The 10469-nt window shown below is 44.4% G+C and overlaps 1 pseudogene; it reads left to right on the forward strand.

Moving 5' to 3' along the window:
- Positions 1 to 9915: 9915 nt before the first annotated feature.
- Positions 9916 to 10033, forward strand: LOC126177601 (5S ribosomal RNA; annotated as a pseudogene).
- Positions 10034 to 10469: the final 436 nt, after the last annotated feature.

A 10469-nucleotide genomic window follows, 5' to 3' on the forward strand; every position in this document is an offset into this window, starting at 1 on the left:
AGTATCTCTGTGTCCTATCTCTGAGTAGATATGGCATCTTACACACAATGCGCATGCACAGTAATCATTAGTGCTCACTCTTTGTCAAACAGAGTTTTGCTGAAGAGCTAGAACGTTCACAAGTACTTACCAATGGAACGGGAAGTTAGATCACCCATTGGATCTTGCATTGTTGTCCAAAACGAACAATGAGAGTAGACAGAGGCCAAAAATGAGCAAGTGGCTCATATGATCTATGTTTTCACATTAACGGGAGAGCTCAGTTTATTCACACGAAAACATAAAATACAACGTATTTAACAGCAATTAACAGAGAATAAGGATGATATTGATCATCTTCTTTTTTTGTCCTGGCCTTTATCCCATATCTTCAAGGGATTTGCATGTTAAGTATTGGATTTTGCAATGTGAGGGGTAGAGGGTGGCCAGATGACCTTCCTGTCGCCACCCTTTTCCCTTTGGGGCCGAAATTTGTGTACCCTAGTTGTAGGCGTCTACTGTCATACCTTGTAAACGTATGCGAACATTTTCTAAATATTCGAAATTTGTGTAAATGTTGCGAGACGTGGGTACCAGCCTCGCATTCGTCTAATAATATGCGTAGAAGCGCCTAAAATCCACATCCAGGTTGACCCTTGCGTTTAATCCGCCAAGCGTATTAGATCCGAAGTAGGCTCTCCTCCCTGAGTCTCAAAGGCGGGCACTTTGGTTACCTGGACGGTTAAGGATTACATTTATGATGCAGTTCAATCTCAGCTGCAGGTTAGGTGGTACACTGATGATCTGTAATTAACTTACATACTTCCACATATTGATTGGCATGGACTAACAAAGTTCCACACTACCTCAAGTCACATAAAGTTACGAATTATTCTATAAACTGCCATATTTTAACTGTGCTAATTACTAATCAGGCAATATCGGGTGTCCCAGAAGTCTTTCCCTGATTACAGACATTCACAAGTAATAACATATGACACATTGACAAATATTTTTTGTCTTGAGTTTCATATGAAGCATTCAAGTTTTTATGTACCTACATACTTACTGTTACTTTCTTTTTTACAATTCCCAGAGACGTAACAAGAGCGAAATCGGACATCATTTTCAAACAACATGTATTCAGAGCAGGAGAAAGCACAATTATGTTCTCTGTTATCACATCAGCATCTACATCTGCATAGATACTCTGCACATCACATTTAAGTGGCTGGCAGAGGGTTCATCAAACCACCTTCACAGTCACCAAAAACAGCGCAGAGAAAATTCCTGACGGCATGCCATATGGAGCTATCAGATGTGGTAAGTGAAGTTCAAGGAAACAGGAAACCACTGTGATCTCCCTAGAACATGCATTCTTGGACTTTCTGCATAGGCAAGTCAGAAAATGAGAGAAGCCTTCATGAAAAGTCACAAGAAGTCAGTCTGCAGAGCAAAGCGTGAGTTGCAGATTCCGAAGACACCAGTGCACCGCATCCTACATAAACAACTTCTTTTCCGTGAGCACAAAGTTCAGACGGAGCAGACCCTTCAACCAATGCATTAAAGTACGGTTTCAGAATCCGCTGTTGTTACGTCTGTGGCCTCTGTAACAAAGAAGGTAACACTAAATGCGTATGTACACACAAACCTGAATATGGGGCAAGCAGCACAAGATAAAATGTATTTGTCTGTATGTTCAATTTTATGCCTTATAAATATTTCTAGTTAGGGAAAGACTTCTGGTACACACTGTATTTCTTGTTCTAGTTCACAAATTAGGAGAGTGGAATACATTACTACACTATATGAGATTCAGAAACATGAGAATCTAATTTTGAGTCACGGGGTTCTGTGTTTCATCAATGATATTTATATCCATGCTAGTTAAGTGCTTGCGTTCGATGTCTTGAGTAGAAAGGTTTGTCTCACAGTATCGGCGAAAACTAATGATTAATGACCGACATATTTTCTCAAAAGCTGATTCAGCTTCGATCCATAGTAATAATTTTTTGCTGGGAAAGATAAATTCTCATGTTCTTACTGTCATTGTTCCACAAGACACGTTTCCAGTGCCACTGTGTTCGTAATGTTCTGTTGCATGTCTCAAGACTTTCTGCAACTGCCAAAAGAAAACGTTTCAAACATTCATTAATAGACGGCACGTGGTCTTTGTGCCAATTAGTACCTACCTCTGCAGTTCCAAGTAATATGCATCAAAGCCTTTGTTCCGCAATATTTACTTAAGAACCTATTCCATGCAATTCCAGTGCATAGAATTAACTTCCTTGGTTTTAAAAATGCTGCTGAAATATTGTTACCAATGCAGATGTGTACGACAACCAAATGCAGTATGATCATCCACCTAAAGTAACCATTAAAAATTCTGGCTCTGAAACGGAAAAATGCAAAGAAGTCCATGTACTGAAATAAGCAAAGATCATGGTTAATGTTTGCTATGCCGTACTTCAGCAGAAAGACCAGTCATGTTGGGAAACAGAAAGACCTGTTGGCGATGTTTCCATTTCTTCATCAACATCACATTAAGTTTTCTACATCTGCATCTACATATATACTCCGCTAGCCACCAAGTGGTGTGTGGCGGAGGGCACAGTTCGCGCCTAAGCCATATTTCCCCCGTCTGTTCCACTCGCGGATCGCGCGAGGGAAAAACGACTGTCTGAACACCTCAGGACGAGCTTTAATTTCCCTTATTTTTGAATGGTGATCATTGCGCGATTTGAAAGTTGGTGGTGATAATATATGCTCTACATCCTCGGCGAAGATCGGATTTTGGAATTTAGTGAGCAGCCCCTTCCGCTTAGCGCGTCGTCTATCAGCTAATGTGCCAGTTTTACAGTTAACTTCTCAACACCGAATTCGAGGAAACATAAGCCAATACTTAAAGATAGCTTTCTTGAATTTAATCTTGTTACTTTGTTGCAAAGAATTTAGAACATAACAGAAATAACGTTTTTTGAATAAAATTCTACTAGTTAAAACGTTATTGCTGTATTTATTTTATTATCACAAAACATTATGCCTCATTATAGGAGGGTTATTCTGAAATTAAGGAACGATACGTCGTGAAAAGGAAACCATAGTAAAAATCAAAACTGTTTTATTTCAGACGGTTAGCTACACCTTCCAGCTACTTCTCTACACCGTCGTCGCTCAGACTTAGACATCTATCGTAGCGTTGTACCAGCTTTTTAATTTCCTCGTTATAGACGACAGCCGCCAGTGCGTTTTGACAATTTTCTACTCAGCTCGTTCCCTGTGTCAAAATATTGTTTTCAAAGCCACCGGTTCATTTGAGCAGAGATGAACCTCAGGGGTAGCCAATTACAGGTTGTATTGTGTGTGATCAAACACTTCCCATCGAAAACGCTGCAGGAGCATCTTCATTGCCCCTGCAGAGAGCGGCCGAGAACCGTCACGTTGAACGAACCGCATGACAGTTATGTTATGTGGATTGCATAGCTTCAGGTGAAATCTTTTGCCAGGCCCTCATACTTGGCGGGAGACGCTAATTTCTAGCCATCTTCACGTTCTCGCTGTGAGCTCAGAACTGAAAAGAGCGACATGATGCGATCGACTGGCGTACTAGACACAGTGCCCAACGCATCTGTGCAAATCTTCATCAGATTTTCACTGTATTTTCCATTTCGCGACCGAACGTTCCTTACTTTCCGAATAACCCTCGTAAATGGCATTTGAAATAGAAACTTTTGGTGTTGGCAGTTAGGATCAGTGTGTTTCCTGGTATTGCACCTGTAACGTTATTAATAATTTATTCATTACACATCAATTTTTTTGGTACAAATAGCTAAGCATAGAATCTACTAATCTGTTTCTTTAATTATTCCGAAAAATATCAGATTTGACGCATAGGAAGTTTGACATTTCCACTCTTCAAATAGTCATTTTTATCTTAACAGGATGTCAACTTGAAATTCAATTTGGCTGCAAGTAATTCATTTGTGGCAGAAAAAATTGGTTACTGCTGTAGTGAGATCTGTACTTTTCCCGAATCTGTACGTAAGTGCACAAGTAGAAAAAGAGCCAAGATGCCTCCCAAAATGTTTTCAGGAAGTAATGCGCACTGATTCAGGCGACCGACTCGGCTACGTAAAGCCCCCGTCGCGAGATGCAGCCGCTGCGATCAGTAGCAAGGTACGGCGCTACATCGGCGAGGTTCCCCGCGCGCCTGGGCCCGAGCCAAACTAGGCCTCCCGCAGTACACCAGCAAGTCACGGGGCCGCGTTGCGGCAGCGGCTACTCCGACGCCGACCCGAGCGGCGCCCGTCCAAGCAGGCTGGCTCTTCGCGCCGCAGGGGGCGCCAGCCTGCCGGCGTTTCTCCGCCCGAAGCAAATGAATTGCAGATTACGTCTCTTAGCCGCAATCTCGGCGCCCAGAATGGGCTTTAATATTGCATCAGCGCTCACACCGCGCGGTGTTCTCGCCGCCTCTTACTGCAGACAAGGGCTGCCCTCCCTTATCCACAACGAGCGGCGCGATGTAATCCTCGCTTCTTAGCTTTAAATATAGAGCTTTGCAATAATCTTCACTCTGCTATTGCTACTAACTTTAAATCACAGCCCCCTCTAAACACAAATCTAAATAAAGATGCAATCATATAACAACGTTTTGTTCCACCTAAGAGTAAAGTTATACAGTTCGTTATAACAGGCACACGCTACATGTAAATGTGATCATATGATGTCCTTATGTTTGTTTTGGCACCAAACAGCTGATTCCTTAGCTCCTCTACTACAATATCACGGAAGAAACGTGTAAAAAATCTATCAAACAGTAAAATACGTCTGTGACATTTCGTATTAAAACAATATTCTCGTTTCTCTCTTCTTCTTCTTCTTCTTCTTCTTCTCTCTCTCTCTCTCTCTCTCTCTCTCTCTCTCGCACCCTCTATTTCTACACTCCTGGAAATTAAAAAAAAGAACACATTGACACCGGTGTGTCAGACCCACCATACTTGCTCCGGACACTGCGAGAGGGCTGTACAAGCAATGATCACACGCACGGCACAGTGGACACACCAGGAACCGCGGTGTTGGCCGTCGAATGGCGCTAGCTGCACAGCATTTGTGCACCGCCGCCGTCAGTGTCAGCCAGTTTGCCGTGGCATACGGAGCTCCATCGCAGTCTTTAACACTGGTAGCATGCCGCGACAGCGTGGACGTGAACCGTATGCGCAGTTGACGGACTTTCAGCGAGGGCGTATAGTGGGCATGCGGGAGGCCGGGTGGACGTACCGCCGAATTGCTCAACACGTGGGGCGTGAGGTCTCCACAGTACATCGATGTTGTCGCCAGTGGTCGGCGGAAGGTGCACGTGCCCGTCGACCTGGGACCGGACCGCAGCGACGCACGGATGCACGCCATGACCGTAGGATCCTACGCAGTGCCGTAGGGGACCGCACCGCCACTTCCCAGCAAATTAGGGACACTGTTGCTCCTGAGGTTTCGGCGAGGACCATTCGCAACCGTCTCCATGAAGCTGGGCTACGGTCCCGCACACCGTTAGGCCGTCTTCCGCTCACGCCCCAACATCGTGCAGCCCGCCTCCAGTGGTGTCGCGACAGGCGTGAATGGAGGGACGAATGGAGACGTGTCGTCTTCAGCGATGAGAGTCGCTTCTGCCTTGGTGCCAATGATGGTCGTATGCGTGTTTGGCGCCGTGCAGGTGAGCGCCACAATCAGGACTGCATACGACCGAGGCACACAGGGCCAATACCCGGCATCATGGTGTGGGGAGCGATCTCCTACACTAGCCGTACACCACTGGTGATCGTCGAGAGGACACTGAATAGTGCACGGTACATCCAAACCGTCATCGAACCCATCGTTCTACCATTCCTAGACCGGCAAGGGAACTTGCTGTTCCAACAGGACAATGCACGTCCGCATGTATCCCGTGCCACCCAACGTGCTCTAGAAGGTGTAAGTCAACTACCCTGGCCAGCAAGATCTCCGGATCTGTCCCCCATTGAGCATGTTTGGGACTGGATGAAGCGTCGTCTCACGCGGTCTGCACGTCCAGCACGAACGCTGGTCCAACTGAGGCGCCAGGTGGAAATGGCATGGCAAGCCGTTCCACAGGACTACATCCAGCATCTCTACGATCGTCTCCATGGGAGAATAGCAGCCTGCATTGCTGCGAAAGGTGGATATACACTGTACTAGTGCCGACATTGTGCATGCTCTGTTGCCTGTGTGTATGTGCCTGTGGTTCTGTCAGTGTGATCATGTGATGTATCTGACCCCAGGAATGTGTCAATAAAGTTTCCCTTTCCTGGGACAATGAATTCACGGTGTTCTTATTTCAATTTCCAGGAGTGTATATCTGGCATAGACTACACATATTGCCTTAGGGAAACACAGTGACCATCTTGTAATTTTCTTTTAAATTTTGTATTTCAACCGCATTCCACACAGGTGGTATCATTACCGGTTTCGACTTAATTCCAAGTCGTTACCAGAAGATTTGTTGGAAAAGAAAGGGTAACAGTAAAACACTAGGAAATTAAATTTTGAACCAAACTAACTTCTGTAAGCATTTCTACCAGCTGATTGTTTGGAACGGGCTATATAGTTCACTTCGTAACAGTATAAGGTCCACAACATTCGTCTTACGAAATTTATATAAATAAATAATGACTTGTAACATTCAGAAACAATAATCAAAGAATAGCTGACGAGATACTTCGTAACGTGCTAAAATAGGTACGTCGCACGGGGTAGCCGCGCGGTCTCAGGCACCTTGTCACGGTCCATGCGGTCCCCCCCCCCCCCCCCCCGTCAGAGGTTCGAGTCCTCCCTCGGGCATGGGTGTGCTTGTGTTGTCCATAGCATAAGTTAGTTTAAGTTAGATTAAGTAGAGTGTAGGCTTAGGGACCGATGACCTCAGCAGTTTGGTTCTATAAGACCTTACCACAAATTTCCATAAAATAGGTACGGTTATATACAGGACGTCCCACCTAACTCTCCTACCTAATATACGTAACACGTAATAGCGCTTTTATTTTGCAAACAGTTACAAAGATCAAAACGCGGTTTCCGGCAGATGTTAGAGCATATTTTGTTTGATTGATGTTTTTAGCGCTGGTATCAATGGAGATACTGCAGCAAGTGTTTTAAATAAAAATTAAACGGTATACTTTTTATAATTGCATACCGTAACTCTTGAGAAGATAATTGTGGTGTCACCGCCAGACACCATACTTGCTAGGTGGTAGCTTCAAATCGGCCGCGGTCCATTAGTACAAGTCGGACCCGCGTGTCGCCACTGTCAGTGATCGCAGACCGAGCGCCACCACACGGCAGGTCTAGAGAGACGTACTAGCACTCGCCCAGTTGTACGACGACTTTGCTAGCGACTACACTGACGAAGCCTTTCTCTCATTTGCCGAGAGACAGTTAGAATAGCCTTCAGCTAAGTCCATGGCTACGACCTAGCAAGGCGCCATTAACCATTTCTGGAGAGAGTCTCACTTGTATAACCAAGAGCGATGTACCACAATGATGGAATAAAGTTAAGTATTAACGCATCTACGTACTTTTCTTTATAGCATTCGTCACGTATCCTGTTTCAGACCTCACGCCAGCCGGCGTGAGTAAAGCGTGCATTTTGGTTACCCGTCACTGTGGACTGGCTGCCTTGTCAGTCCACAACAATAATAATTCTAACGCAGCGTCTGTTAGTCTTGAAATTGAAACGTGTCATAATAGACTGGAGAAATGTTCTAGAACTGGAGAAGAGAGTGGCCACAATCGGCATTATCACTGCAAACACCGCCAAGCAGAGCTCTCGTGCTATGCTGTGTCAGTGTCAGCACATTTGCCTGTTTACTTGTCTGCACATCTAGTTGCTCATTTCTGCTTCAATATTCGGTGCGTGCAGACATGTACACCAATGAGTAGGATTTGACTATATTTCATTAATATGGTGAATTCAAAAGACTTGCCGTAGAAGCAGTGCAATGGAAAAGGCTACCCATCCGGATCGGCAATGTCCGACGAGCTCGGCAACTGCACGAATTACTAAGACACTAGAGCGTACAGGCTGCTTGAACGTCAAAAAGAGGACATGAAAGAAGACTGCATCTGACAGAGAACACTAAGAAGCTCTTCTGAGTACGACGCTAATGAATCCACACAGTGGGACGAGAGATATTGCCAGGGAATGTCGAATCAGCCAGACGAGTGTCATTCGCATCCTGCATCGACAGAATCTCCATCCCTGTCGTATGTCACTACATCAGACACTGACGACCGTGAATTCGAATGTCGTACAGAATTTTGTCGGTTGGCCCTTCTGCAACTGAGAGATGACCCTACGTTTTTCCAAGACGTGCTCGTTACCGATGAAACAACGTTTAATAACTACGCCAATGTAAATTTGCGTAACATGCACTACTACGCAGCCGAAAATCCACACTGGCTTCGTCAGGTGCAACATCAACGGCCATGGAGCGCAAAAACGTACTGCGCGGCATCGTAGGAAATTACATATTGGGACCTTACTTCATATCAGGCGTTCTCAATGGACGTTCGTGCACGCACTCTCTGACGAACGTTCTGCCGGTTCTCCTAGAAGAGGTACCACTGGATATTTTGGCTGCTCACTCATCCCGTGTTGCCACGCAGAACTGAATGAGAACTTTCGTGAACGTTGTACACGACGAACTTCTGTTGTCAAATGGTCTGCGAGGTCCCCTGATTTGACTCCTCTTGATTTCTCTCTTTGGGGAGCACTCAAAGTTGCAGTGTGTAACGCACCCCCAACTACTCCAGACAATATGTGTCTTCAGATCGCTAGTGCATGTTCTATCATATCATCCGTTGCAATTCCTTTTGTTGATCGTTCTTTCGAACGGAGATTGCAAATGCGAGTTTCAATCATTGGTCAACAGTTTCAACACATGCCTAAATAAAGATTCAAATGGCTCTGAGCACTATGGGACTGAACGTCTGTGGTCATCAGTCCCCTAGAACTTAGAACTACTTAACCTAACTAACCTAAGGACACCACACACATCCATGCCCGAGGCAGGATTCGAACCTGCGACTGTAGCGGTCACGCGGTTCCAGACTGAAGCGCCTAGAACCGCAGGGCCACACCGGCCAGCTCCTAAATAAAGGATAAAGCTATTTTTTTTGGAAGACAGAATTTATGTAATGTAATTTACAGTCAATTGTTTATTTCATTTACGTGTATACGAAACTGCATTGTAATGTCAAATAAGTCGGCAGCGTGTATTGCACGTATTTGGTTACGCTGTCATTAGGCACTTACGTTCAAGTTAACAGAATCTTCCGTCGGTTCCTTGTATAATAACATTATAATAAATGAAACGCACCAGTTTGCTTTTGATGTACAATATTACTTTTATTGTTAACCGGTTTCCGCCTTACAAGGCCATCTTCAGATATTTACTGAGTATTATCACCAAAGAAGTTACAATGTTTGCAAACAACACTGGAAGAGAAGTAACACGTCTAGACTGAAGTAGAAACATACAGTAAGAAACATCTTTGACGGTATGGTGATAATGCAAAGAAAAATTAAAAATTAAACAGTACATACATAACAATGAAGTAGACAGGAAAACCTTTATCACAAAATAGGAATAGCATGGCTACATAACAGTTTCTATTAATAAACAAAACTAATAAAATAAAATAAATTTATTACTAGAAAAGGCTAAATCAGGAGGTATGAGACATGGAGAGTGATACACAAACCAATTAACGTTCAACATGAAACGAAGTTTCGTTAACAATAATATTTATTTTGCAGTGTACAGGTGATCACCAAAGTATTTTTAATAAAATGTTCAGTTAAACGAATGTCTTACATATGATATAATTTGCAACAGTGTTTATACAATTTAAGGCAGTGTAGGTAGAGACGCCAACGGCCTTGTCGCAGTGGTAACACCGGTTCCCATCAGATCACCGAAATTAAGCGCTGTCGGGCTCGGATAGTACTTGGATGGGTGGCCATCCAGTCTGCCCAGCGCTGTTGGCAAGCGGGTTGCACTCAGCCCTTGTGAGGCAAACTTCAGGAGCTACTTGATTCAGAAGTAGCGGCTGTGGTCTCGGGAACTGACATACGGCCGGGAGAGCGGTGTGCTGACCACATGCCCCTCCATATCCAAATCCAGTGCACCTATGGACTGAGGATAACACGAAGAGCGGTCGGAACCGTTGGGCCTTCATGGCCTGTTCGGGAGGAGTTTAGTTTTAGTTTTTAGGTAGAGACAGTCGTCAGACAGCATGTATTTTACCTCTAAGAAGCACACGACCACGTGTAGGAAAATATAGGTCAAATCTTCCTCCTAATGTTTAATATTTAATACAGTAGTTGCTTTTTGCTGCGCATAAGACCTCTTTAGTTTTGAAGAATTGGCAGTTGATTTCTCTGTTTCAGTTAACGTTAGTCTGGGAGGATACACAAACATCTA

This window comes from Schistocerca cancellata, chromosome 3 (assembly GCF_023864275.1).
Source record: "Schistocerca cancellata isolate TAMUIC-IGC-003103 chromosome 3, iqSchCanc2.1, whole genome shotgun sequence".
NCBI lineage: Eukaryota > Metazoa > Arthropoda > Insecta > Orthoptera > Acrididae > Schistocerca > Schistocerca cancellata.